The 25966-nt window shown below is 48.0% G+C and overlaps 2 long non-coding RNA genes and 3 other non-coding genes across 8 annotated transcripts; 2 read left to right on the top strand and 3 right to left on the bottom strand.

The window, feature by feature from the left end:
• Window positions 1-199: 199 nt before the first annotated feature.
• LOC132666602 (uncharacterized) lies at window positions 200-11285 on the bottom strand. 3 transcript variants are annotated; one of them, XR_014137685.1, is made up of 7 exons: window positions 10554-11285; window positions 9499-9657; window positions 8019-8272; window positions 6376-6576; window positions 5894-6054; window positions 2802-2879; window positions 200-1813 (listed from the first exon to the last, which is right to left on the bottom strand). It is a non-coding gene; the product is annotated as an uncharacterized LOC132666602 (long non-coding RNA). The 3 variants fall into 3 exon arrangements; XR_009604716.3 differs by lacking the exon at window positions 2802-2879 and having other exon boundaries at window positions 10554-11283; XR_009604717.2 differs by lacking the exon at window positions 2802-2879 and having other exon boundaries at window positions 200-646; window positions 10554-11283.
• Window positions 3850-3923, top strand: TRNAT-AGU (transfer RNA threonine (anticodon AGU)). The gene has a single exon. It is a non-coding gene; the product is annotated as a tRNA-Thr (tRNA).
• TRNAI-AAU (transfer RNA isoleucine (anticodon AAU)) lies at window positions 10450-10523 on the bottom strand. Its single transcript has one exon. It is a non-coding gene; the product is annotated as a tRNA-Ile (tRNA).
• A 4-nt stretch (window positions 11286-11289) lies between the features above and the next one.
• On the top strand, window positions 11290-25571 carry LOC132666603 (uncharacterized). Of its 2 annotated transcripts, none has more exons than XR_009604723.3 (6): window positions 11290-11558; window positions 19507-19692; window positions 20390-20481; window positions 21412-21519; window positions 22575-22701; window positions 24342-25571. It is a non-coding gene; the product is annotated as an uncharacterized LOC132666603 (long non-coding RNA). The 2 variants fall into 2 exon arrangements; XR_009604720.3 differs by having other exon boundaries at window positions 21399-21519.
• TRNAV-CAC (transfer RNA valine (anticodon CAC)) lies at window positions 19889-19961 on the bottom strand. Its single transcript has one exon. It is a non-coding gene; the product is annotated as a tRNA-Val (tRNA).
• Window positions 25572-25966: the final 395 nt, after the last annotated feature.

Genomic DNA, 25966 nt, shown 5'->3' with positions numbered 1-25966 from the left:
ACCCGGTTAAACCAACCCTTACCTGCTACTCACTTGGCCCCGGCTCACTGCCCTAGGCCCAAACCCCTTCTCTTGCCCGGCTTTCCCAACGTGCCTGCAACCTAGCACGTGAGCACCGGGCTCTAACTGCTTTGAGACTTTGTGTGAGCACCCCCCCCCCCATGTCAAAATTGCTTCATGAAATGTGTGTTTCTATTAACCTGTTTTATATCAGTTTAATATGTAGGCCCGGCCAGAAACCCTAAAAGCTTAGAAGAGAGATTTTACCTCCCTTACACAATCTTTCTCTCTTTATCTCTCTCTCCCTTCCTCTGACACAATGCGGCTGTGACCGTCTCAGGCAAACTCCAGGCCCCACTCTCCAGAACCTCGGTGAAGGGCTGGGAGCCTTTTGACAGTCAAGTCACCGGTGAGGGCCACGAGGCCCAGGACGCTGTGTGTGGGCCATGTAATCCTGGGTGTTCCTTGGTGTTGTCCAGGCTCTTCTGTTTTCATTTCTGCTTAGAATCAAATTACAGCAGACTTAGACGCTGACGGACTGGAGACGGTTATGCCGAATCCGTGGTGGGCGGAGACCGCGATGCAAAGATCCAGTCGTGCCCCCATTAAATGCTGCCTAGCAGGATTTTTGCCCCCAGCTCTTGTCCTAAGGTGCAGGATTACAGGAGAGAGAAAAATAAGCAAAGAGCCTGAGAACAAAAACAGAAATGCATAGGTTTTCCGGAACCAATAAGAGGGGTTTCCAGTCCGTATTGAAAAGGATCAATTAGAAGACAAGATTGTGTGCCACAAGCAAGGCTTGGACCCCCGCAGACTTTAAGTTCAGAACCTTCCCCACTCATCCGTCACAGCAACTTAGAACTGGGGTCCTCCTGTCTTTTTCTTCCAGGAACCAAAATCCTTGTTTTCAGCTTAGGGAGCCTGCCATTGACGTCAGAGTTCTACGCCACTTAGGCCCAGGCTTACAAGAATATAAACAAAAACCAAATCTTTGCAAGGTTCTCTGCTGGGAAATTCATAAAATATCATTCAGACAGTGTTTTATTAAGATATATTCTTTACACGGGCGCCTGGGTGGCTCAGTCGGTTAAGCGTCTCACTCTTGACTTTGGCTCAGGTCCATGATCTCACGGTATGTGGGATCGAGCCCTGCATCAGGCTATGTGCTGACAGCACAGGGCCTGCTTGGGATTCTCTCTCTCTGCCCCTCTCTCTCTCAAAATAAGTAAATACACTTCTAAAAAATAATAAAAATAAACTAAAATGTATTCTTTCCATGCTATGACTTGTACTGTGTGTTAGGGAATAATCAGATTCTCCCCAACCTTGCAGACATATGTTCTAACAGGAAAAACACATAATTTTATGAAATATGAAATTGCGTAAAAAACGTGAAGCAGCTAAGGGAAAGGAAACATAGGACGCTAAGTGAGCAAGTTCACCTGCTGGGCACCCTTACCGAACCAAAAAACTCTTGAGAACCGGAAGACACAATTCCAACAGATTGTCATAAAAAACCAGTACACTTATCTAGAAAAGTAGATGGATCGACGTCTCAAACGTGAAAAAGAAAATCGACACATTTTTTTGTTTAGAGAGGAGAACAGTTTTTAACTTAGTAACAGAGAAAGGCCCTTTAAGCCTAACCTCAAAAGGGCAAACCATGGGGCAGGGGGAAAGACAAACCCTTAACAAAATAAGGATCCGCCATTAGGTTCCTCCATCAACAGGCCAGTGGGTAACATAACAGTGGATGATCTTTCCAGATCCCAGATTCACAGCGGTCTAATACCCACGATACACCACACAGCCCCTGCGAATCAACATGAAGGGTCCATCAGCCTCAGTAAGAACACAGGCGGATTATAAGAGTCCATGCCAATGGCCAACACACATATAAACAGATGCTCCAAATCTTTAGAAAACATAAAGGCAAACTTCGAAGCAACAGTGATGAGACGCATCGCTCGACACATATTAGATTACAAAGTAGACAGCTGACTCGTGCTGAGCGTCGAGACCAGGATAAAGGGGCGCGCACAGCGGTGGAGTGTGGACTGGAGAGCACGCTGGGATTACTTAGCCATTCTGCTCCTACACGCACATCCCAGTGAAACCCTCCACCACGTATGTAAAGGGGGTGGATGAAAAGGCGGTGTTATTTGGAATTGGGGGGGGGGGGGCCTGCGGGGGGCAGTGGAGGCAACCTGGGTGAGTCCATCACTGGGACGGAAGAGGGGAGACAGTGGGAGCGCCCACTATGGGAATTTATACGGCATTAGAAGCAATGACTTCGGAGCACAGGACAACTCTGACGGATCTTGAGGTCAGTACGTGTTTTTAAACATAATTTGTTGTCAAATTGGCGTACCTAGTCATAATCTTTTTGGAAGGCATAAAACTAGATAATATGCCATTTATGTAAATGTGTAACATATGTGCACGGAATTTCAACTTTGCAAAAAATACACCTCAAAATGGCCGTACCGTAAACAAACGAGCTGGTACCAGGAGAGGAATGGCAGCAGGACCTGGGGACCAAGGGCAAGCATAACCCTCAAGCGACACAAGAAAAGGCCAACCGGGTTAGGTACAGGCTAGGCTGGCTGGGAAGAGAGCCAGAGGGGCGGGGCTTCCAGAGGAAAGCAGGTGTACAGAGATCTGCCTGTCCCCAGGAGATCTCCGAAGTGATCTGTCACCCCTGCAGCGTCTTGTCCTTTGTGGCTGCCCAGGAACGCACATGCCCTTGTCGCTCAGAACGCACAAAGCAGCATCTAAACGTCTCAGGATGACGGCCCCACCTGCTCTCTCCACGCTGAGCCGCACTCGGGCCCCAGGTGCCACAGTCCCCTTCTGCTTTCGTCCACCTGGCGCAGAACCTGTCAGAGGACAGGTCATGTGACTCTGCTAAGACCCCCCCACCCTGCACCAAGCCCAGATCCCACAGCATCCCGTGGGGGTTATCTGTCACACTCTGCCCCGATTTCTCCTTCTCCGTACCCTCTTCTCAGTCCTTCTGTCTTGACAAAGACAGAGACCAAGGCGGTTTTAACCCAGCGGGTCAATCCGCGAACGGAACGAGACTGTGCCAGGAGTAAAGTGTCCTCCTGCAGAACTCCCCACCGAGCAACAGATCTGTTGGGGTCCAGACTGTCTTGGAAAGAAAGGGCCTGACAGTGGCTGGTCTGGGCACGCTGGAAGCAGGGCGGCCCCAAATCTGCCTCGGTGTGTGCTCGTCTCTGCTTGCTGTCCTGAGCCAAGTTAGATATAACAGAGGGACGCGTGACAGTCTTGCTCCAGTGCGGGAAATCAGCTCAGAAGGTCGCCCCGTGGGTTTGTAACCTGGCAGTAGTCGGATTCGTTCTTACATCCCTCCTTGTCTCTCTGGCGGGTGGGGGGGTAGGGGTTGGGGCAAATCGTTGGAACGTGTTTTCTTCACCTCCCTCTAGAACACAAATTCTGTCAGAAAAGAAAGTTTTGTCTATTTTTTGTTCACTGTTCTATAGCCCATACCTAGAAAAGGGCTTGACCGGCTAGTGACTCCCGATTGCGGACAAAGGATTTAAAGAAGAAACAAAATTAAAATGTGTTGCAATAACCAACACGTCCTCTAGATGGCGAGAGTCGCCATGAAATAGGAATTTAACCCATTTTTAATTTGAAAAATCTTAAACCTTTCTTGCATTGAAGAATGCATCTTCTTTAAATGTTGGAGGTTTCCGTTTAAGTACAAGCTCGGAAACACAGATATCGTCTCTCGGTCACAAAATCAAGTGAGTTTCTGACAAGTTGCTACAACTCACAGAAAACGGTATAAATATGATATAACTGAACATAAACTCAAAAAGGGGCTCTGTGGCTTAGCTGGTCAAAGCGCCTGTCTAGTAAACAGGAGATCCTGGGTTCGAATCCCAGCGGGGCCTTCTTTGTTTAGTTTTCTGTTTTTCCATAGTGGAAGGTGCCACTAAATATGTCGGAGGGGCATTAAAGAATCTGTGTGGCGGGTGAGCCCGCGCTGAATTGTTATTCCAGGCGAGGAGAGTCTCTTGCCAGGTCACTGCCATCCCATTATGAGGGCCTGGGGTGAAGGGAAAATGAGGAAGGTTTCTGTAGTTGATAGAAGGTGACGGGTTTGCAGATGGCAGGTAAGACTGGGTTAAGAACTGAGTGACAGGTGCCTTGCGGTAGAGATAGAAAGCAATGCGCCACACTGTGGCTTGGAGGTTCGGTCCCAGATCTCTGAACCTGGGACATCTTCAGCTGAGGGAGTGTGGTTGTCCGTGTCAGGCAGGGAATAAGCCAGGGTGTCTGGCTTGAGTCAGACTCCAATTTTATTTTTTGAGATCAAGTAAGAGAACAGCGGCCAGACCTGGACCCTCGCCACTTTGGTTTTGTGCGGGCCCGGGAACCGCCGCCTTTGTGGATCAGACGCACACTCTGGGCAAGGGGAGAGACTGGAGCTCGGGGAGGAAATAAACCACAAACAGACCGGCGCCTTCCTGAATCTACGGAGCCCTGGCCTGCGCACTGGGCTTTTCCGTTTTATGTAGAGACCTCGAAGGTTCTGACTGGGGTCCCCTGAGAGTCACTGTCCCTTCACCTAGCGCAAGCGGCCCAGCCCGGCGCCCGGCGTCCCGTTCACACCGCAGCAACCCTGAGTTCATCGTTTATTCATAGCAGTTCCCCCCTCCCAACTTCCAAAGGAATGTGAACAAACAAGACAGCAAAGGTGGCGGACTAGGCCACCCCCAGATATGCCACTTGGGCACAAGGATTATTGTGAGCTGAAAGCGAGAGGGAGGAATTAGGACAGAAGTTTGCCAAGAGGCCCTTGTGCCCTCTCTGCCGGGAAAGACGGAGGTTCACCCCCAGACAACCTTAGACCCCAACAGCCTGGAAATCAAATAACAAACTTTACTGACTGGCCTGTCTCTCCGCCCTTGGCCTGACACGCGTTCCTTTGTCCCATGACTTCACCACAAATCCACTGTTCTTTGTTGAAGATGCCGCGTAAGCTGGACTTCTAAGCCACGGCGACAGTTACTTGTTCTCCCCGGGTGTCCCCACCTGTACCCGGGGCAAACGGGTTAACAAACTTCGGTCGGTTTTTCCTTCTTACTCGCTCGTTACCGGGGTCTCGGCGAAGACCTCAGAGAGGCAGCGGGGCACCGTCTTTCCCACCTCAGTCACAAGCCTCGAGTACCTCTAATTCTGCAGGATTGCTGCTTGTGAACCCGATCCAGTGGAGGCTGAAAACACCTTGGGAACCCAGACATCACATATTAGTGTCACTCCTGCCCATTCCCTACCAGAAACTTGGGCGGGGAGGGACAGATATGCCACAGGTATGTCAGGAAGTGACCCCGAACACTCCGTGTCTGAAGTAGGAAGTCAAACTCACAAACCGAGGGCCAAACTCTGCCCACGTAACACTGTCCGATGCTCCAAAGTCACGACAGTTACAGGGAGGCCTCCTCCAGTATTAGCTCATCCGCAGACCCCACTCGCGGCCTGATTGATGGGTAAGGAAATGGAATCGTCTCTCCTCTCTCTCTTGCCACATTTAGGACAGGAGGAGGCAGGAAGTCAGGAGGAATGACAGAAGACGACACAGAACACAGGATGCCAACGTTTCAAGGTTTGCAAGATAACAGATTCAGTGACGATTTTTTTTTTTTTTATAGAGGACAGGAAATCTTAGATAACAATTAGAACGGATCCGAGAAAGCAAGACAGACAGATCAAAATAAACAAACAAAAAGGCCTCAAACGAAAGGAAAAATATTTGGAAATAAGAATATCTGACCGTTTACCAGCAGCGGCCTTGGTTTTTAAACAGATTTGTGAATCAAATCCTGAACTATGGCTTTTAAGGATCTGTTTGTTCGTTTACCTAACATGTACATTCTGGAACGGGCAGAACACTTCTCACGCTGAGGATCAATTACATCGCGAGAGCCTCCTGTTTCTTGTTTCGTTCTTCAGCGTTCCAGTCGGTTCCCCTGGGAGGCAGGTCAGAAGCCTGGGATTTCACGGGCCCTTTACGCTGGAAAGCTGCAGTTGAAAAACACTGTAAGCAATTGAATAAACTACGTCTTGAAGGTTTAAGTATCTAAAATACGAACTTGACTTGAAAGGCTTGTTCCATTACAAACAATCCCAACACGCAGTTTAAAAAATCGTACTTCTTAGCGCATGTGGAGATAGCACAGTCGGACACAACCCATGTTGGTAACATCTCGGCAATAGTGTGAAATCAGTTCCAACCTCGTGGACTCCTGAAGCCAGGACAGTGCCAGATTGTCCCAGGGTGTGGAAGAACATAACGATGGGCAAAATTGGCAGGTTAATTTTATTTATCTCCATTTAGAATACCTGAGTTTGAAGAGCCACGGAATATACCAAAGTCTCGGAAGGTTTGCTTCACTTTGGTGTGTTTGTTCCTTTGGTTAACTGCTCGGTGCCCTCACCCATAAATGACCGGTTCTTTCTGTTTCCCCTGTGTAACCTTCTCCGAGAGCAAATATTCTGTTTTTTAGCAGAATAACCTTTATAGTTTACACTGGTTGTGTCGGCCTTCCTGAAGAAAACAAAGGTTTTTTACATAGGAATAACGTCGTTTACAGTCATGTTACCTTCTGTGCTTAGTTTTAACTGTTTTATTGTAACTTTGAAACCAATAACCACGTAATTTCTCCAGCAATCATGGTTTGTTTCCTCTCCTAAGTGTTCAAATGTTCTGATCGGTTTTAACCTTTGCCTTCCCCAAATCGAATCCTAAATGTCAAATAAAACTCTCAAGGTACTGTTTCCACCTACACCTGTGGTTGAGACTTCCCCGAAGGTGCCTGGAAAATCCTAACGATGCGTTCTGTCCCCTTGCAAAAAGACAGATAGTGAAGAGAACCAGGGCTATTTGATATGCTATTATTGATGAGTTGCACAGGAAGAGGTGAAAATCAGAAGGGATGCCAGAAGGAGGGGGAGGGGGAGGAGGAAAAGAAGGAGGAGGAGGAGGAGGAGGAGAAAGGCCTAGGCTTCCCTAAGTCAGATTTGCATGGCTAAAACGTTAATATAAATATTTCAGAAATTGTACACCGAATGGGAAATTCCTGGAGACTTATCAGTGCTCTTACTGCCCATGACATGTTTCTATCAACATAGAAAGTCCTGGTGCTGTTTTCTCTGATATTAGACGACAGTAGTGAAGTGTAGTCAGTCATAATTTTAGCTGTTTTTTTAAACGTTTACTTGGTCGCAACTTTACTTCTTTAACTTGAATCTGGCATCTTCTGGGCTTCTGAATTTCAAATGGGATTTACATCACTTGCCTGTGGAGTCTAATTAATGTAGAAGTATGTAGAACTTACTCCAGACTTACCACAACTGTCTCATATTGGTGCTATATTATTCTTACTATGTGATTTGTATATTTGCAGCATATTAGGTCTCAGGATTATTATATGTCTGTTTCGAGACTTTTTCTCTGCGGAAATTGTGTTCATCCACTGCTATAAATCCCATGCAGTGTTTTCTATCTCCTTTGAACATATGGTAGGTCACTATGTCTGTAGCTATTTTGTCCAAAACTTATTTTGCTTTTTTTTTTTTAATTTTTTTAACGTTTATTTATTTTTGAGACAGAGAGAGACAGAGCATGAATGGGGGAGGAGCAGAGAGAGAGGGAGACACAGAATCTGAAACAGGCTCCAGGCTCTGAGCTGTCAGCACAGAGCCCAACACGGGGCTCGAACTGACAGACCGTGAGATCATGACCTGAGCCGAAGTAGGACGCTCAACCGACAGAGCCACCCAGGCACCCCTGTCCAAAACTTATTTTGGATTGGCTTTCTCATCTCGTTTTTGTATCACAGAAACAACCGAAACTCCTTAGTGGCAGTCTCCTCGTTATGAATTCTCACCAGATCTTTTGCTTTTGAAAATCGTTAAGTAATAAATTAATTACGGCCCCTTGAAATCTTCTGACACCTATACATAGTCATTCTGTTTTACTTCACTTCCCTGAAAGCATCTGCAATCAGCCACAGGCCAGCTTTATCTTCAACAAAGCACAAGTCTTCAAAGCCTCACAGGAGAAGACCACACCACCAGATATGCTTGGCTATAGACTCCCGATGGCGTGGCTTCAACAACGTTGCGCCCATAACCATCCTACCGAGCCCGGAATTCCAGAATTCTGCTCCAGAAGCCCCCTGAGTTCTGGAAACTGTGCCGGGGCGATGAAGGGACTCGGCCAGCAGAAAGATGCTTCCTGATCAGAGAAGAGAGAGAACACACTTTACTAAGTGTTCGCGTTATGTACATGGCGGCACCAAAGTGACAACAAAATTATGTCAGAACCTCACTCCTTGTTTATAGTAAAGCTGAAGAAAGAATAGGAACTTCTCTGTATCTCCTTGAGAAGCCAGTGGCTGCACCCTATGACGGTCTCCCGGAAATCTCATGACGGACCCCTGAGCTAATCCTGGAGGCACATTTTTACCTATCTAGAGGCTATCTGGCCCATAGCCTTAGAGATACTCTACACTGTAAACACTGAAGACTGAACTTAATCCATAGAGATATCTATCTCTATTCTGAAGATTCCAGTAAAGACTCAGATTGACTAGGTGTCCACGGAGACCCTGCATAGCACAGGGAGGGGAGACAAGGGCACTTTTCCCTATAGAAACAGAGAAACACGTTGTCATTTACCCTGACACCCTGTTAACTCAAGATCTGGTGGAACAAGAATTACATAGGACTGACTGAGGGATGACTTAGTCTTTGTTTGGAACAGTGTGCAAGCTGCTATAGGATTCTACCTTCTGGATCTACAAAGAAGCCCTTTCTCTTTCCTCTTAAGGATCTATGCTAGGAGTTGTAACAGTTTAGTAGACTTCACTTTTGTGAACTGAAACAGTTGAAAATATCCTATTGTCTAGCAACATGCTCATTTGTGTATCTATCTGACTCATCCTCTTACCTTTTCCTGAAAATTACCTTTGAACACATCTACACAAAATTTCCTTCGATCAACGGTGTGTTTGGAGCTCTTACTTCAGTACTATTTGAAATATCCTACGGTTTCGCACAGAAAGTGTTTTATCCACATTATCACAGAAAATGGAAGAAAGGTGTCCTCTTCCCGTCCTCTCTCCAGCCCTGCTTGTGTACCTGCCGACTCAGGGGGGAAATGGATTGAAAAGTTCTCATTCAGCTTCTGGCCAGCCGGACCAACTCGACTGAAAATAGGCTGTGTCCTAATAGCGTATAACAGTGGCTGTGCCGTGTGCCGCCTCTGTGTAGATGCTCCAAGACACAGAGAGTAGGAAAAAGCAGGATGCGAAACAGTGCGCACAATGTAACACTCTATGCCACACTGAGAGAAATGCATATTCATATTTACAGCTGCGGAGAATATACAAGAAAGTGAGGGTGGCACTTCCTTCCACGGGGGAGACAGCCCATGTAGTTACTGATCCGAGAAGGTATTACCTTATCCCGAGCCAGACGGGAGGCTCATCAGGCTCGCAGGAAGGGGTAGAAGGGCCGGGCTCCGTGCTGTGGGCGCGGGGCTGAGTCTCCTCGCAGGCTGTGGGCGAGCGCAGGTCCGCCCAGGTCAGCATCGGCCTGTCGAGTCCTCGTACTTCACATCTGTGGGTGCGGTATTTCACATACAATGAAGTACTGAATATTCCTTATTAGTTTTTTAAAATAGGTTTTTCAGCCTTTAGCTTTGCGCCCGGCACTGTTCTTGACCTAGAGGATGCAGCACTGACCACACAGACGAAGCCCCGCTTTCTGGGATTCACTGAGCATCTCCTAACGTCCCCGGCCCCACGCTCCAGGCCCTGCTTACGTTACTATTTAATCAGTATGGCTCATGTCACTTTCGTGGCTGCCCGGAACTCGGCAACAGGGGGAAGCGCAGAGCACGTGGGCGGCCAGCGGGGCAGAGCCAGCGGCCTGGAGAAGCAGGTGGAAGGAACTCCGGGAAAGATCGGCGGGCGCTAGGACCCGGGGCAGGACCTCCGGAAAAGGACCGGGCGGGCGCTAGGACCCGAGGCGGCCCGAGGCTTCCCGCGCGCCCGCCGAGCGTGCGCGGCCTTGACCCGAGCTCCTGCTCTTTCCGGGGGTCCGGGGCGGCCCCCACTCCGGACGGAGGGAGCGGCCGCGGCGGCGAGCGCCTCCGGAAGCCCGGACTGCCGCAGGGCAGGGTCTCCCGAGGGGCGCAGGCCCTGTGACCGTCCCTACCGCCCCGCGTTCCCTCCCTCCGTTCCTTTACAAGCCCTTCCAGCCGGACTCTCGGGCGCCATTGCTTCTTTCACAAAAACAAGGCTTCCAGAAGCACCGCTCGGCAGTGGCGGCGTAGAACTCTCCGTAGGGCTGTAGGGCTGCAGATTCCACGTGACGGGGTAACCGCAAAAGGAAAAACAGCGCACAGCGTGGCCCGTACGGGGATCGAACCCGCGACCTTGGCGTTATTAGCACCACGCTCTAACCAACTGAGCTAACCGGCCCGCCTTGGCGGGCTCGCTTTACTTACGTACTTTAAAGTCACCACGAACCAACGGTGACGAGCGCCTTTCCCTACGGAAGGCTAGGACACGCTGTTTCTTCTAGAAGGAAAGGGAAAGGAGACGTCCCAGGGTCGACACAGCTGAGCCGGGCTCCTTCCCGGGAAAACCCGGTCCTTCCCAAACTGCAGAAGCACATAGACGGCGCCGAGCGGGGCTTCCTCTCTCCTACCCAGCCCGGGAGGGGCCGGCCGCGGAGCCGCCGCCGCGCAGCGCACACTCCCGGCTCCCGGGAACGGTTGGAGCAGGTCGGCTCCGCCCAGACCCTGGGGGCCCGGGACCCCGCACCCCGCGGCGCGCGGCCCAGAGTCCGAAACGGTGTCCCGGAGCCGGAGCTGCAGGGCGGCCCGCGGGACGCGTGGTGGCGCCCGAGTGCTGGGCTGGCGTCGGCGGGAAGGCACCGCCCCCTCTCGAGAGCCTCCGACCCTTCTCCGTCCCCAGAGAACTGACACCCCAAATCCATGACAAAAGAAGTCGAGACCAGGGCGAGTTCGTAGTTTGGGCCGCTAGCTGGGCCTGAGAGAGCAGAGGAGCTCAGGCCCGGGTGGATCAACTCCGAGAAGGGAGGCGGGAAACCTCTGTCCCCGGAGCGCGCGCCTGGCCGCGCGGCCGGATCCACCTGCCGGCAGGTGTCAGGGAGCCGCGCAGCCGCAGATCCACCCTCTGCTTGTCCTCCTTTCTCTGTTGGACCCTACGACCCTCCCATTTCTCTTCTAACTTCCTACTCTCTGTTGCTTCTCAAGTTCATTGACCCACTTTATACACACATGTATCCGAGTAAGACTCAAAAGCCACTTTTTTCTTTTTTTCTGTCTGAGAAAGGAGAGCTGTAGCTTTCAACAAGGCGGATCAACTACTTACTTTCCATCATGCAATTTATAAATTTTGTTTTTACTTTAAAAATAAGAGCTGTGAGAGCATGCTCCTTATCTTTGGCGCATTTCTTTACCTTTGAATCCGCATCCTCCACATGAACTGGTAAGTTGTCTTCATTTGCTTCGTCCTGTAGTAAAGAATCAGTGGACGTTGAATTGAAAAACCAGGATTTTTTGCTCTGCGGGGTCCCTTCTCTTCTCTTTGTGCTTTACTACCGCACCCCTGGCTTTCCAAACCCTGAGAGGTGCCTGGGAGATCTCTCTCCTTCCAGAGAGCCTTGGAGAGATTTCTCTCAGCTCTCAGCCGTGGCTCTTGTTTAATACAAAGTGCCTCGGATCGGTTGCCCTTAGCTTTCCTGCCCTGCCCTCTGACTTTAGAGGCTTTGCCCCGAGCAGGGGGGCCTCAGTGGATATTTCTCTCCACTTTCTAGCCTTTTCCCTCGGCCCCTTTTTGGCTTGCTCTCCCACAGAGACAGTTGGCAGTGGTTTTGGCTACGTGGAATTCTCCGCTTGGGTCAAGCAAGCCCACCAACAAACTTTAAAAATCCCTTAGATTTTCTCCCAGTCTCTCCTGATCGGGTGTTCACAGTTTTCCTTCGCGCCTCTGCCCATCTGCCAGGGATAAGAGGCCTTTTTTACCCTGCAAAGGCCTCTTTCTGGAGTTTAGTCTCCTCAGGTTCTTTTGTATCGTTGACTCCCTGACGGGCTCAGAAAACCTGATGTTCTGCAGTTTATGGGCCTGTTTAATAAGCAGGCTGAGAAGGAGACACTATGGGCTTGCTTTAATTAGCGGGTTTAAAAGGAGACACTGGCAGCTTTGCATAGCCTGACCAAACATGCCTAGATTTCTGTGCCAAAATTGCTTTGTCATCCTTGAAACGACTTCATTTAAAATATATATGGCAACAGCCTGGCCACTCTCAATAAAGAAAGGAATCATTTGAGGGCCTGCTTTGTGCCACATGATTGCGTGTTGTTACGAGTGAACTTTCCATCACGCATCATTTATTCAATGGATATTAAGAGACAGCCATGATTGTCCTTATACTGAAGTTGGGAAAAATTAGAAATAATATATACATGTTGCCATGGAAACTTCCAGAAGTGAAGTGCCTGACCACTTACAGGTGCGTTGCCAGGCTTTACTTAGACTTCTGGGTGAGATTTCTGGGTGCCTGGGAGGGCCTGCATCATGTGGAGTTTAGGATACATTTCAGAAAGTTACCTATAATATTGTTCACTGATTTCACAAATGTTTATGGATATCCTGCCAAGATCCAGTCTAGTCTTCATGATGGCAGCCCACAGACATGGCCCAAAGACACACATGGTCCCTCCTCCCCACCTCCCAGAGCTTCAAATATAGTAACACCCATGGTATATGGTTAGTTGTCTAAGTGCAGGCAAGGTCTTTCCCACATAGGCAGTATCTTTGTTTTACCTTAAGAAGGATCTTCTCTTGTTCTTCAGGTCTGACGCTGATGTACTTTCTATGCAAATGGTCAGGACAGATTAGCAGCGTTGCCCAGTGAAAGCTCTTAAACTGTGCATCACAGAAAACTTCCGTATTTTGGGTTCATAGCACATCCGGTTAAAGAGAATAATATCCTGTGTTAGAACCCTTCTCCCTTTCTTTCTGTAATTTTGGAGAGTATTGTCACCAGCAATGTTGAAGATTAGCTTGACAGAGTATACTATGGAATGCTCAAGTTTAGAAGTCAAGCAACGGAGGAAAATGTGAACCTTGAAGTCAACTGGGAAAGAAGGATTTTGAGGTCAGGAGATGACCGTGGGGTCTTCTGTAGAGAAATGCTAATGGGAAGGGTTGGTCTATGTAAAAGTCGGTATGAAAAATCACTCCCAGTGTGGCCTCAAGAAGGTACCTTCAATTTGCTCTTGGAAACTGTGGAGTGCAGGATTTTCATTCTGTAACCACTAATAAATTGCGGAGGCCAGTTGGAGTCTGAATGCAGGCATCAGAACAAGTTGAGGGGCGCCTGGGTGGCCCAGTCGGTTAAGCATCCAACTCTTGATTTTGGCTCAAGTCATGATCTCGTGGCTTGTGGGTTGGAGCCCTGCTTCAGGCTCTGCGCCGTCAGCTGCGTTACCATTCTATTTCTACCTCATCTCCTTGACTTTTCTTGCTTCCTTTTACCACCATCAGAGCACCCACTGTACCTACAATAAGTTGCTGTTCAACCAGTTTTTGCAAATGGGACAATGAATGGCCAATTTCTTCTTTCAACCTCAAGGAAGGAAATGGAACACATATTCAAATTAGCTTTAGGCAAGATTTCTAGTATGTCTTCACAGGGTTTTTCACATGGCTTAGCCTAAATTCCCACAAATGTGAGCATTGACCTCTAAGGAACATGAGAAAAATAAGAAAAGTAAACAAATCTGGTATGATTTATATAAATTGGCGGCTCGCATTAGGATTCTCTCCTGTGCACTAATCTCTCTGAAGCCACGGGGACAGGGAGACCTTAAGTCATTCCTAACAGAAGTTGGAAGTGCCATGCAATTTCCCATCGTCCACCCAAAGCTCGCACAAAAGTCGGGTGAAGGCATCTTGAGCAGTAAGTCAAAGAAACCTGTCTCTGAAATGATCATTTCGGGACAGCAAATGAGTACTCATGTTCTGTTTATTGGTTACTTATTCCTGGTACCCAGATGTGAAAAATGCCATCAGCAACATGACCTAACACTACAAAGCGTAGCGACTTTGAGCGGAGGGAAGGAGGACTCACAGGTTGGTTGTGAATGAAGACAGAGCGGTCAGGTTCCACATCAGCCCAGTCGAGTGCAGACGGATGGGGGAGGAATTCATAGGAGGTTATCAAGAGTAAAGGTGGGACCGGACGTGGACGCGGTTGTGAAAATTGCTGCACATTAGATTCTGGTTATCGTGAAAGTTTTACCCAGGAAGCAACCAGATGATATCCTGGAGGAAGAGAGCTCACTTGGCAACAGCAAGCAGATGAGCAGAAGAAAAAAACACTTAACAAAGGCTGAGAGCAAGTGAAACAATATAAAAAACATTTTGAGATCTGAAAGTGTTAAATACTTGTTTTTTAATTAATTTTTTTTTTATTTTTGAGATCGATGTGGATTCATATACAGTTGTAAGAAATAATACAGAGTGTTCCCAGGTGCCCTTTACCGTTTTTCCCAATGGTAACATCTTGCAAAACAATATTACATGCAGCATGTTGACATTCAAACACTCAAGATCCAGAATATTTCAACGGCCCAAGGATTCCTCAGATTGCCCTTTTAGAACCACATCCACTTCCTTCCTACCCACGTTCCCTCCTTAACCACTGGCAACCACTAATCTATTCCCCATTTCTATAGTTTTACCGTTTCAAGCATGTTCTATAAATGGAAGCATATAGTATATAGCCTTTGGGAATTTCTTTTCACTCCAAAATTCACTGCAAATTCATGCAGATTCTTCCAGGTATCAGTAGTTGATTCCCTTTTATTGCTGAGTCATTGTATAGATGGTTCATCATTCACTCCTTGAAGGGCATCTGGGTTTTTTCTGGGTTTTGGCTATCATGAATAAAGTTGGTGTGAACATTCACATACAGTCGAAGGAGAGAAAAAATAATTTTCCCTCTAGTCTTTTCAGTTCTTGGCTGAGACCCTCCCACCACCATTATACAAGACAGACTGACAGAAGTAAAAGAAACAGAAGTTTGATAACATATACACCTCTTGCATACATGGGAGAGACCCGGGAAAACTGTGTCACTACCACGTATACAGAAGACGTACGTATCGTAAACTTCTATTCTTTTTCTCTTGCTAATTTGTCCTTTATTGCAGGGAGGTCTCAGCCAAGAATCTAGAAGGGTAGAGGGAAAATTGCTTTTCCTCCCCTACACAGTTATTTCTGTGGACATAAGTCTCCATTTCTCTAGCATGAATGCCAAAGAGAGCCCTTGTTGGTCGCATGGTGATTTTGTATTTAGTTTCTAAAGATTTGCCAGTGTATTTCCAGAGTGGCTGAATTACATTCCCGCTAGCGATTTATGGCGTATTCGTTGGCTGGGGCTGCGGTAAGGGTCATTTCTGTTGTTCTGTCTTCCAGTTCACACACTCTTTCCTCTGTCCCTTCCGTGCTGCTGTTGAGCCCAGGCTCTGAGATCTTTATTTTGGTCACTGAGCTTTTCGAGTCTACAATTTTCATTTTGTACTCCTTTCATTTTTTTTTCCCTGAAGCTTCCTATTTTTCATTTGTTTCCGTCATGTTCATAATTGTTCACTGAGGCATTGTCAGGTGGCTGCTTTAAAATCTCTGTCGGATAACCCTGAATCCCTTACATCTTGTTATTGGACTCGCTCTGCTGAATGTCTTCTTTTACACAGTTGGAGATTTTTCCAGCTTTTGGTTTGACAAGTGGTTTTTCAACTAATGTCTGGACCTAATGTGCTTTGTGTTGTGAGACTCTGGCTCTTATTTAAACTCTGTTTTAGTTGGCTTTCTCTGCCCCCAAGGGAGGTGGGGGGGGGGGGGGGACATCTGTTCATTACTGCCAGCCGGGCAATCCAGAAGTCCAGGGTCCCCCACTCAGCCTCCACTGACACCAGAGGTAGGGAGCGTCTTATTTCTGCTGGCAGGTGGTGAGAATTCTGGCTCCCATGCGGTCTCCACTGGCCCCGAGATGGATGGAGGCAGGACCCAGTTACCACTGGGCAATGATGAAAGTCCCGTTCTTCACGGGGTTCCTCTATCACCACCCCAGCAGGCAGGGAGAGGGAGAGACACTGCTGGGTGGGGGGTACAAGTCCTGGCTTCCTGCTTGGCCTTTGCTGCCCCAGGCACTGGTAAGGCTACAGTGGAATGTGATGTGTGGCTAGAGGTCAGCAGTTATTGTCTACAAGTGTTTTGTCTTGCTAGGCTGTCCCTTTGATGGCCTTTTGGCCGGAGAGGGCAGATTTTGTTAGAATTTTCTGTATGTGCCCACTGGTATTTCAGGCTTCCGGTTTATTTAGCTCCAAGTCTAGGATGCGTGAGACAAAAATAGGGAGCCTGCCATCGTGTCATTCTTCTGGCCCCAGGGTCCCTAGCCAGTCTCCTTCCTTTCTCCACCTTTCAGGTTCTTAGGTTTATTTTATGCATAATGTCCAGGGGGGTTGGTTACACTTAGCAACTACAGGACAGAGATAAGTACATCTTCTTCCCAGAAATTCTGATTAACTTTTATATTATTATTGCTATTAATAGACTACAATAAGATACTTATATAATTTATATGTAATTCATAACATAGCATATTACTATTTATTTACACTATACATGTATTATGCCTCTATTATCCTACATGGACTTACAGGTGTTTGTGTATATCCTGTGATAGCAAACATAAGATTTCTGGAGCAGAGATTGACGTCATTATTATGAACTGCAATAATCCCTTAGTCTTTTCCTCCTCTCCATCAGTGCGCCTTAGATTTTCTAGCTCTTATGTCCCTTTGAGAATACGAATATTCCACGGACCCCCTTCCCAAGCTGCCTTCCACGGAGACCACCAGGGAAGGGCAGCGACTTCCAACCGCCGAAGGAGGGGACAGAGGTTCCTGCGCGCCCCCCGCCCCTCGCCCCCCCCCCCCGCTCCGCCCGCCAACACCAGAGACGCTGCTGCTCCTTGACTGGCACCTTTGACTGTGAACTGTCTTGTGCTGTTAAAGACACCCCTTATTTGCGTGGACAGGGGGAGCACGACCACCTCTCCAAAGACCACTTGGATCAGAACGCTGCTGTGGAACCTGCAACAGGTGCCGTTTACTGACTCCTGCAAAGTTCAATACTTTAAAATACCGACTGGGATGCTGGTCAGGTTTCTCCAGAAAAACAGACCCAGGAGGACGTTTACATATATAGAAAGAGATTCATTGTAAGGAACTGGCTCACGTGATTGTGGCAGCTGAGAGGGTCCAAAATCTGATAGGGGAGCTGGCAGACCAGAGACCCAGGAAGGGGTTACAGTTGGAGCCCAAAGGCATCTGCTGGCAAACCGGGAAGTTCTGATGTTGCAGATGAAATCCGAAGGCACCGTAGTGTCAAAACTCCCTCTCGTCCACTGGAGATCAGCCCTGGTTTCTACTCAAGACTTCACTTGATTTTACAAAACTCCCTTGCATTATAGAGGGCAATCTGCTTTACTCAAAGCCCACCAGTTTAAATGTAAACCCCATCCAAAAGCATCCTCACAGAAACAACCGGAATAATGTTTGACCAAATACGTGGGCACCATGGCCCATTCAAGTTGAAACATAAAAATTAACAGTCACAACCGGTAAATAATTTTCATCCTCCCAGATGATCGCTAAACGAAACCAAGACGCTCAGAGATGCAGCTCTTGGCTTACGTGCTTCTCCTTGAATGAAATACGATTTTTCCCTCCCGGTCTCGGTAATTTTTTGTGTGTGAAAATAGTTCCTCGTCCCCGTCCTATCAAAGATACCCAGTTATTGGATCCACTAGTCAGAATGGCCCACATCACTTGTAACCTCATGATCTGTTGCCCAAATAAAAATTAGGCTTCGTTCATTGATCTGCATATTCAGCTGACAGCACAAATGTAAATTTTGGCAAATTCAGCCAACAAGTTTCTTACCAAAGAAAATGAAAAGGGAACATCTGGGTGGCTCAGTCTTGGTTTTGGCTCAGGTCATGATCTCACGGTTCCTGAGTTCGAGTCCTGCCATCAGGCTCCACGCTGATAGCACGGAGCCTACCTGGAATTCTGTCTCTCCCGCTCTCTCTGCCCTTCATCCACTCTGTCTCTTAAAGTTGTAAAAATTTTAAGAAAACGAAAAGATGAGGGGCGCTTGGGTGGCTCAGTGGGTTAGGCGTCCGACTTCGGCTTTGGTCATGATCTCTCGGTTTGTGAGTTCGAGCCCCACGTCCAGCTCTGTGCTGACAGCTCGGAGCCTGGCTCCTGCTTCGCATTCTGGATCCTCTCTCTGCCCCTCCCCCACTCATGCTCTGTCTCTGTCTCTCTCTCTCTCTAAAACAAATAAACATTAAAAAAATTAAACAACGAAAAGATGATACCTGCTAAATGTCCCTCGCAGCCCGTACACCATGTCTCCTGTTCACAGGGGCGTGGTTTATTCACTATGATAGTGAAGCCTTCATCCATCAGGGTTTTGCCCACTTTTCAGTTTCTCAGAATTTGCAGAAACAATGAGATTTTTTGGCTGTGTAGAAATTTTTGACGTGGAGATGATATGATATGATATGATATGATATGATATGATATGATAGATGTGAAAAACCTGATGAGAACCAGCAGGTCAACGCAAACAAGCTGTAAAGTAGGTGGACGCTTTTGGAGAGCTGGAAAGGAATTCCCACCTGTCCAGGAACCTGTGATTGGTATTCAGTAAAATCCCAAGGATTCCAGGCTCGGTTTTATCAAGCGGATATTTAGTTGGATGTCTTCACACTGAGCTGACACAAAGGACAGTGTGATGTGGGCTTGAGAAGAACAGAGCTGCACGTCAAAGTGATTTTTCTTTAACCGGTCTTCACCACTACATCAAAGAAGAGAAGAATGTCCTAAAGGCTGCAGGCAGTTCAGTGAAGTATTATTGGAACAGGAAACAAAGAGTAAAAATAACCTACAGAATTATGGGACAGGAAAAAAAACAAACATGTTGTTAGTTTTTATTAAACATAGATCATCTGCTTAATTTGTCCTATTGTAATCATCTTTTTTAAAAATATTACACGTATGTATCTTATGCATACACAATAACATCGTCTGCACAACTTAAATACCCCATAAGAAGTTTATGTTTCTCTATCAGAGGACAGAAACATTATAAAATTATTGTTATATTTTCTCACATGTATATTTGTTAAGTCCTGCTGTTAACTACCAATTGCCACTTTTAACTGGTCCCATTGTTTTGATTAAATAACAGTATTCAGGTAACAGAGCAGCAAATAGAATAATATAATTTCAAATAAACACTTGTTTTTCATATTTTTATGGTAATGTAACAATACACATGTGTTGGAAGTATTCAGTTTGTATTTCAGGTTTATGTTTGTTCGTTTCCACCTGGCACGGCTCTGTCCTGGGTCGGCCCTCTCAAGCTGGCCTCGCGGGCACACTCAACTCCAAGTGCTGAGAAGGGACGGGACAAATACTCCGAGCGCGGCAGAGCGCCCTCGGGCTCGGAGAGGGCTCCCGGGGAGAGAACCGGCCGCCAGGTCTGCAGCAGGTGCAGCGCGGGGCGCGCACGACCTTGGACACCCACTCGGCCCCTTCTTACCCGCTTTCCGGGAGTGCTCACCCCTGGGCTGCAGAGGGGAGCAGGCGGCAGGGGCGACCCTTTGGTTTTTATGTTGTTTGTGAATATAAGGAAGTTGGAATTCCCGGAAGTCAAGCGTATTTTGAGAAAATGGTTGTTTCCGCCCGGTTTCGAACCGGGGACCTTTCGCGTGTGAGGCGAACGTGATAACCACTACACTACGGAAACGGCTGTAGGTTGTCTCACGTGTTTGTGCCTCTGACTGCACATAATTAAGATTTTTTTTTTTTGCCTGCATGGGCCTGTCCAGGAAATGTTTGTTGTTATGGTGCATTTCTGTCTCTTCTTTCTATTTATGAAAAAAGAAAACCGCCATAACCAAACAAAGGCTTCACCCAGGACCCCAATTCTTGCATCATCCTGGAGAATTCCGGGGCGGGGGGTGAATTAATAAGTTGTTATTTTTTAAAAACTGTTCCTAGTTTTGACATAGAATTGGCATACAGCACCGTATGAATTTAAGGTGTACAGCATAATGATCTGACTTCCACCTATTAAGAAATGATTACAACTGGAGAATTTGATTTCAAGACCACCCCATGCTGTCTACACCTGTTTCTCTGTCCCTGCAATGGGGATGCCTCTCTTGGTGACAGAAAATGACTCTGGGAACCAGGATTGAGCGGCCTGAGCACAGGAGATGGTCAGAAGCCACGGACGCTTCCTGCCCCAGCCTCTTCCTTTGCAGGTGAGTTGAGTAGAAGTAGTCGTGTGGCTTCACCTCGCTACCAGGCTTCTGGGACCCACAAAGGAGGTGAAATGTTTAGGGAACACCATCCCAGGCGCGGAATGCAAATGCAAGAAGTCTTTGTCCTCAAGGAACTCGGAGTCCGTAATAAGTCTTCTTTACAGAGTCATAGAGTCACGATATCTTTGTTGTACTGTCGCTTGCCCAAACTTACAGCTGGTAGAGACAAGCGTCTCTAGGTTATGTCATCTCGCCCTTGGGTCTCACGCTCTATCACAGTTGAACTGGACGCACGCTATTATGCCAACCAAATGGGCAATATTTGGCCACAAAATGTAATGCCACGGTTGCTCTTGATGAGACCATGTTCTCAGCCCGAGAACAAATCTTTCTAAGTTCACTGTTAAAAGCTGAACGGACTCAAATACAAACGAACCGACTCAGGTAAAAGGTAAATGTCTGTCTTGGGGAATGGGTAAGGGTAGGATAGTGAAAAAGGCAAGGAGTAAATTGCATAATAATTTAGTGATACGTGGGTCTGCGTTTGAGTCAGAGATTTTGCTAAAGATTAGAAATATCGAAGACTTGATTTTTTTTTTTTTCTGGAATGAAATAAGCTTAGAAGGGGGAACCATCACATCTCTCACCCATATTTAGGGACGTTGTGCCCCGCTTCCAGATTACAATCCCCTAGTAACTGGTAGAAGCTTCCTACCCCAACCTGAAGGTCAGTGTCCTCTTGTCTGAGGTATTCGTAATGGCCTCTCTGAGCTCCTTGTCTTGCTAAGCTCGGCTGATACTCTCCCAGATCTGTCACGACCACCTCTCTCCTTTTCTGAGACCCCAGAGGGTCAAGTACAAAGTGTGACCCATGAGGAGGTGTGGCACACATCAAAATAACTGCATGATTTTCCCAGTTTATATTGCCAGGACCCTGGCAGGTTTGAATGGGAATGGCTCTCGAGTGGACGGGATCAAGGTGGCAGGAAAATAAAGCTGCATCACACAAGCTCACCGACACAGTCTTACTTGGCACAGGTATCCAATTCAGTGTTTTAACTCAAGGGCCTGGGAGCAGCTCCAAATTTTCATTAATTAAAACATTATAATTCATACGTGATTAATGTATGGACCCAAAGGTAGGGTGAACCAACAGAATGAAATTGAAACATCAGTATTTCCTCCGTGTATGGAGAGCAAACCCAAGGCCTAAGAAGATTGAAATTCTAGAAGGAATTTGTCATGGGCTTCTCCGGGGGGAACTAACTTTCACCCCGGTTGTGAGAAGTAAGTTCATGAGGAGCGCCTCAGGATCCTTGAGTTGTTCTCGGGTGGCTTTTCCTCATAGGCCAGAAATGACAGGGGGGCCTTGCTGACCCTGACCTGGAATCCCCACATGTACCAGAGATGATTGGAGCCCAGGGTGACAGGGGCCAAATGTTGGCAATAAACTGCCAAAGACTGGATGGGTGTTGTCACGAACTCGGTGGTGTCTCCTGAAAATCCACATGTTCTAGCCCTAACCCCTAATGTGCCTGTGTTTGGAAGCAGGCACTTTAAGGCGGTAAATACGGTTAAATGAGGTCATAGGGTGGGGTCCTCATCCAACTGGACTGGTGTCCTTGCTTGAAGACAAAGACACACTGGAAATCTCTCTCCAAGTGTGCACAGAGGAAAGGCCATCTACGGGCCTAGAGGTCCCCCCAGAAAGCAGTCCCGCACGCACGTAGACCTTGGACTTGGTTTGTATGAGCTCCCAGACGGGAGCCGGTTTTGAAGGCAGAGAAGTCCAGTGTCCCTTGAGAAACACCCCTGGCACATAGACAAAAATGTACACTCCTGTTCTTCCTCCGAGCCTTTCCTAAAAGGACCTGTGTCCACTTACCAAAGTGACTGTGCGTTAGGGAAAAGGAAGTGGGATTTTGGGGATTGCTAGAAAATGGCTCCGAGCTGGCATTGATTCCTAGAGATACAAAGCATCGTGGCTGCCCACCGAGCAAGACAGGGACTCAGTGAAGTCTTGCTTCCCATCTGTCTCGCTGTGGGCATGGTGGGTCCCGAAACCTTCCCTGAACCCATTTCCCTAATTCCAGGCGGTAACTTTAATATTACTTCCATGGCTCATGGAGTGAATGCTACGATGGCAGGAAAGGCCAAGTGGAAGCCACTAGAAACTCCTCTAACGATGACAACAGTGAAGCAACAGCAGGGATCACAGAGGTTAGTGCCAACATCGGGGACTAGAAAGCTACAGGGTAGAGACTCCCTCCGTCTCGCTATTCTGTGATTGTATCTGTATCTGTCGTCGTAGAAGAGAGGTCGCTCGTGCAGGGTGACAGAAGCTACTGTCAGTGTCGTCGAGGGGTTGTTCCCATTGCGCGTGCGATTCCAGACGCCATTTCATCCGTGGAGAAATTTAACGCGGGCACCTAGTGTGCAGCCACGGGCAGGGCTGGTGCTGTGTTCTCTATGCCTGACCGTCGAACCCGCCGGAAGCAGTGGACTTTCCGCTGGTTCAGCCAGCAGCACCCCTGTCTACCCCACCTCAGGGCATATCAACACTCCGATCCCACGGCCTAAGTTAGGCATGGAGACCTTCACCCACATTACCATGCCGTAAAGTTGAAAGCTGATTCTTGTTTGACACATGGACATTTGGGGCAAATGTATATTTTGCAAACCGACCACAAGGCGAACGGGTGTGCCTTTCCAGAACTGGCTCGGTCTTGTGGGCCTCCTTTGTGTCTCCAACCCAGTCGTGGTCCACTCGGGCTGCTGTAACAGAGGCACCATAGACTGGGTGGCTTAAACGACAAGCATGTACCTCTCGAAGTTCTGGAAGCTGGGAAGTCCCAGCTCGAGGCAGGAGCAGATTCTGAATCTGGTGAAGTTTTCTTCCTGGCTTCCTGGCTCATAGAGGGCAGTCTTTCTCTGTGTCTACACCTTAAGGAATGGGTGAGCGAACTCTCCAGGGTCTCTTTTATTGAGGACCCTACCCTCGTGACCCCATCACCTCCCAAGGCCCCACCCCCAGGTACCATCACCCTGTTGGGGATTAGGGTTCAAGGCACCAATTTGGGAGGAACACGCATAGTCCACAACAATCCCCTGCACACCCACTTCCTTTTCTGACTTCAAATAGGTTTGGTGCAGAATAAGTTGATGCGAGCCTCCTGGGCACGGTGGCCAGTGACACGAGGGGTCACAGGTCGGGCTAGAGTCACCATCCACTCCTGGCCGCCTCAGTTTTCTTTCCTTTCTCTTGTGAAAAACATCTTTCTTCCTACATCGTCCAAAGAAGTGATACTGAACCGTGACGCTAAAACTAACGCTGAAACGAGTTACCAAAACATCTTGAGAGGAAGTCATCTGAGTTGACTGCAGGCATTCGGACCCACTGTCCCACAGTGGTCTCGGCTGTCAGCTGAGGACATTTAGAGGCACCAAAGGAGCCATCTTCTAAGATTTCTTTCCTTCTCCCCCTTCTTCCTGAAACTGAGAAAGGAAGTTGACTGAGCAGGACTCTGGCAAACTTTAAAATCAAAGATGCTTTAAAGAAAATTATGATAATTTACCAGTACGTTCTCTTCCAACTGTTTCCCAGTTCAGCAGCATCTACACCCGCTCAGCTTCTCAGGACTCTGGGCTGGGGAGTCAGTCCAGGAGGAGAGAGAATGAACATCTCCTGGGGGACGTTGAGTTTGACAAGAACACGGCAGGTTCCCGGCGACACCGAGAGTCTGAGAAATTTGGAAATTAAACTCCCGGGGAGGAGACAGGAAGGAAGGGGTGAGCAGTGACAGCTTGTGGATGGGTCCTTTTTAACAAACAGCCTCCTTTCTCTGTTTTTTTTTCTGCAGGGACATCTGAATTCCTTGGCAGAGTAGGACTAGGGGAAAATCAAGATCTAGCTGAGAAAGAACCACAGACATTTCAAAAGACACTTGAATTGTGGCTGGATTCCACCGTGTTCGTCCCAAGACAACTTGAGCCTCCAAAGGGTTCTGCCAAAGGCCCTGAAAATTAAACCAATGAAACTGCCCCGTGGCCAGCCTTGGGTTGGTCCTGGGTCTGTTGCAGAGCTGTGAACTGGTTAAATGGCAAAGCTGGGGACAGAGACTGGAGATTGCCACCACACAGTTCCTCCACTCAGTGCTCTTTGCCACGAGAGGATTTCCCAGTGAAAACCACTCCTGGAAATTACGCTGTAAGGAGAACTGCATGCAGGCCCAGACAGAAAATACTCCTTTCTCTGCAAAAATAAAATACACGCACACGCACGCACGCACACACACACGCACGCACACGCACCCTACAGATATTTGAAATTGTACTCCCAGACCCAGAGGAGGAAGTTTAAGCTACTTGAACCCTGTGAATTGGGAAAAAATAGTCCAAGGTTGCACCGTGGAGACAGGACTTCTCCACTTCTCCCGGAACACCTAGAGCAAATCAAGACCACTCCCCAGCGGGCCTGGAAACCAGGGTGTGCACTCCAGGCGTCCGTGCCCCTAGGACACTTTCCAGAGCCCTCTTCCCGTGGCCCCAGCCTCCTCAACCGACTTGGAATGGCGATTGGCTCCCTCTGGTGCTCCGGGTGAGGCCTCCCTCAGAGCCCTCGATCGCTGAGTTCCAGAAGGGAAGGCCCACTCACCCTTCCAGAGGAGGCCTCTGGGAAAAACAATTCTGTCCCCCACCTCCTCGTTCGTAGTGTTTTCTTGAGCTTTTCATTTTTTTTAGTAGGTGCGTCAAAGCCTAAAGTGGCCTGTGGGCACCTCCTGCCTCCTGCCCATGAGCCCCTCAAATGACTACTGTCATCCTGAGGGATGTGTTGTGTAAAATCTATGTATGCTCTAACACAAATAGATTTCCGATGGTAACACTGGATGCAGGTTGCTCTGACCGTCGCTTTTATGTTAAAATATGTGTTTGTACATAACGACCCTTCTCGTTTTCTTCGAAATATGCATAGCACTCCACTGTGGAGTTAGGCCATAATTTATCCAAATAAATAATTCTGAACAATTAGGTTTTTCCCAATCGTGTTATTACAATTGATGCCACAGAGAATAAACTTCAGCACAATATGGTCTGTCGTGTGTGCAAGTCTACGGGGTATATTTGTGGAAATGCTGGACCCGAGGGTGTGGGCGTTTGACATGTTGGTAAGATCCCGTCAGATTGCCCTCCAGGCAACAAGGCAGAGTACATTCCATGGAGAGCACGATTAAATAGGAGGTTGGGCATGAATAATACCGCTCCCTAATTCACTTCCTACCAGCTATGAATCCAACCAGGCAATCCATGAAGACTGTAGAAAAAGTCTGAAAATCAAGGATTCTTGCGATGCTGGAAGATCGCCTCCTCTCCAAGAGGTGAGATTTTGCAGCCTGGGGCCTGGCAGGATGGGGGTGAGGTGAAGGCGGCTGGGGGTGCTGAGTGGAGACGCCTGATGCAGGGGCTTGGGCACGGTTTCCTGTCGCGT

Source organism: Panthera onca, chromosome B2, assembly GCF_046562875.1.
Source record: "Panthera onca isolate mPanOnc1 chromosome B2, mPanOnc1 haplotype 2, whole genome shotgun sequence".
Classification (NCBI taxonomy): domain Eukaryota; kingdom Metazoa; phylum Chordata; class Mammalia; order Carnivora; family Felidae; genus Panthera; species Panthera onca.
The sequence above is the reverse complement of the archived record's forward strand: the minus strand, read 5'-3'. Positions and strand labels throughout refer to the sequence as shown.